Source organism: Suncus etruscus, chromosome 7 (assembly GCF_024139225.1).
Source record: "Suncus etruscus isolate mSunEtr1 chromosome 7, mSunEtr1.pri.cur, whole genome shotgun sequence".
Lineage (NCBI taxonomy): Eukaryota > Metazoa > Chordata > Mammalia > Eulipotyphla > Soricidae > Suncus > Suncus etruscus.
Window position 1 is genome coordinate 48060074 of NC_064854.1, and position 3276 is coordinate 48063349.

Sequence of the window (3276 nt, forward strand, 5' to 3'; positions counted from 1 at the left end):
TCTGGCCCCTGTTTTCTTTCTTTTTTTTTATTTTTATTGTGACCAAAGTGCATTACAAATCTTTCACTGCATCATTTATGGTACATTGTGACAATCAATGAGGGGCATTCCCATCACCAGTGCTGTCCTCCCTCAGCCCCTCTTCCCAGTATTCATCCCATATCTCCCTCCTCTACCCCCCAGAATGCTAGTGCAACTGGTCTCCACTTTACAGCTTGTTATAGATTGAGCATCTATTCCACCGTCATTGGAGATAAAAAGGATAAAAAAGGGAGAAAAAATTTGGTGACAACTACCATAAAAAGAAAGAAGAGAGAGAAAAAAAGAAAAGAAAAATGGAAGAAAAAAGAAAAAAATGGAGCCGGCAAATAAAAATAAAAATAAATCTCTAAATAATAACCACAAGAGTGAAAAAGAAAGAGAAAAGTGGAAGAAAAAAAGAGAAGAAAAATAAAGTCAAAAACTAACAAATTAAAACAAAACAAGAAAAAGTATGGGTGCTGGCGTGGTAGGGTTTGGCGTTCCCCCCACGTTTTTGGTTTTTTTTTTTTTTTTTTTTTTTTGCATAGGCACAGTAAGCATTGGGGAAGAAAGGGAATTCCCGTGGCCTAAGAGATTCAGGGTTTCTCCATCCTTGAAGCATACCATCATAGGATCAACCCTTGGCTCCATATATACTCATTACCCCATCCCAAAGGCTTTTTTTGTGATGCCAGGAAAGTTTCCTCTCAGTTATGTGTGAGAAAATTAAGCCACAGTAGCTAGAGATCTTGGCATTTGCGCAGGTTATAGGTCAGGGTCTAGGATAGAGTCTCTAGGTTCTAGAGGTTCTTATCCATCGCTGTTGTGTTCAGTCTTCTGTAACAGTTGCTCCCTGTTTTCGTTCGCTCCCTGTTTTCGTTCAATCCCTAAGCCGAAGCCTAGGATATTATGGATCCAAAGGTTCTGCTCAATCTCTGTTGTCCAAGTTGGACCTCTGCAATAAAACATCTTGTTGTTGTTGTTGTTTATGTGTTCTGGGTTACAGCCTAGGGTAAGGTTTTCCTTATTAGTCCCAAGGTAGGCTCTGCTCAGTCACGGTTGTCAAAGTCAGTTTTCTGTTGTTGATGCTCTTATTTTTCACTCCGGCCCCTGTTTTCACCTTTCTTAAAATTTCATACTGTGGATAGTGAGAATAGAACTATTATTTCCCCTACATGGTCATAATATATAATCCCTAGGTTAATTACTATTCCTTCAAGTATCAAACTGCTTCTTTCTAAAATCAGTCCTAGAGTCCCTGGAGGTCCTGTATGCCAGACATAATCTTATAAGGACAATAAGCTTAAAGTATGATTAAGTCCTTTGTATAGGGGATAGCTAAACCACAGCTTTCTGAAGTGGCAGGCTTTTATAAATTAAAGCTGCAAGGTTCTTTTGGTCTAGACTGGGAAGATGAAATTATTGATTAAAAGATTCCCTGATTTTGAGGGGTCAGGAAATGCCCCCTTACCTAGTTTCCCAAGACAGGTTCATTTGGTACTGGTCTCGAAGGGGGCAGATCCCTGAACTAGTACAAAAAGGGATTGTAATCTGCATTATTTTCTTATTGGTCCATATTACCACACTTAAAACATCTGACCTGAACTCCTGAGTTTGGTTTTGAACCCTTTCTCTATTTGCCAGAGAGGCAGTTCCCCAACTGAATGGCAGTCTCTTGCCCAATAAACTCCCTTACCACATTCTCTATAAAGCTACCATATGTGGGAGGAATAGAATCTGTTTCACACTCTTTATAGAGTTGTGATCATGAGTTTTGGGTGATGAGCTTTAGACATTTGCCCTCTGATTCATCTTATTGGATTACATTAATTTTTATGAGATCAAAATTTTCCAGTGAAATATTTTTAGGTTCTTCTATTCCAAACCTAGTAGGTGACAACAAGCCATATTATCTAGTGAAATAACTAAAGGCTCTTCCGGCTTTTCATCAGTGGGTGGTAATGGAACTCCAACCTCAGGGTTTGGAGCTTGAACACATGTTGTAACTGAAAAATCTGTAAATTTCATCTTCTCTGTCTTTCAGAAAAAATTGAAAGCATTTAAGACATATTTTTGTGATAAGTCAGAGTATTTTGTAAACATTTCAAATATTTTTTGTGATATCATAGTTTTCCACCCACATGTTTTTATATCAAGAATCTTATGAACTAACATAGCAAGTAAAATCTATATCAAAGTCATCATCATATCAATAGTCATATCTTTATATTCCATGTTGGCTTTTGGAGAAAAGAAGATAGCATTCACATAAGGAAAAGCCAAGATCCTTCACCTAAGAATCAATCTTAGTCATAATTCTAATCCAAACAGAAATAAACTCAAAAACCCAGAATGCTAACACCCACTTAAGAAGCCACAAAATTAACATCTCACCAATCATCGGCTGAATTTCTGTTCAGGTGTCATTATATAGAATTAATTCCCAGATTCTAAAGCCAGGACACTGGAAAGATGCAGCCATCAGAAGAGATGAAGTCATGAAATTTTCCTATACATGGATGTACATGGAATCTATTATGCTGAGTGAAATAAGTCAGAGGGAGAGAGATAAACACAGAATGGTCTCCCTCATCTATGGGTTTTGAGAAAAATGAAAAACATTTGTGTAATGATTCTCAGAGACAAAATAGAGGACTGGAGGGTCCAGCTCCTGACATGAAGCTCACCATAGGGATCATTTAGTGCAGTCACAGAAATAATGACACTGAGAACTATCATAACAAAATGTGACTGAATGAGGGAAGTAGAAAGCCTGTCTAGAGTACAAGCCAGTGTGGGTTGGGGAATATTGAAATATTGGTCATGGGAATGCTGCACTGATGAAGGAATATATATATAATCAAAAAAAAAAAAAAGAAAAGAAAAGATAAGGCCTCCCAATTCTTACCACAGGCTGTGTTCTTTACACTGATAGTATAGAAAGAGGAGGTACAGTAAATGCACCCCATACACACCTCAACACAGTCCCTTTGCCTGGTCTGTATTGTGAACTGGGGGACAAAAAAATTAAAAAGAAAGATGTGGGTCTGGAAGCAAACATCAGTCTAGGAATTTGCACACACACACACACACACACACAATACACACAAACACACACAAAGAAAGAAACAAATTTGGGAATTTTAACAAGTAAACCTTCAACCCTTAAAAAGCAGCATGTTCTGTGGGAAGTCTGGAAACACAAGAAAGCTTTTTCGGAAAACCTAAGTATTTATTAGGATGAAACATACTACA

The 3276-nt window shown here is 37.7% G+C and overlaps 1 non-coding gene across 1 annotated transcript; it reads left to right on the forward strand.

The window, feature by feature from the left end:
* The first annotated feature begins 2912 nt into the window (after positions 1–2912).
* On the forward strand, positions 2913–3045 carry LOC126014798 (small nucleolar RNA SNORA51). Its single transcript, XR_007497790.1, has one exon. It is a non-coding gene; the product is annotated as a small nucleolar RNA SNORA51 (small nucleolar RNA).
* Positions 3046–3276: the final 231 nt, after the last annotated feature.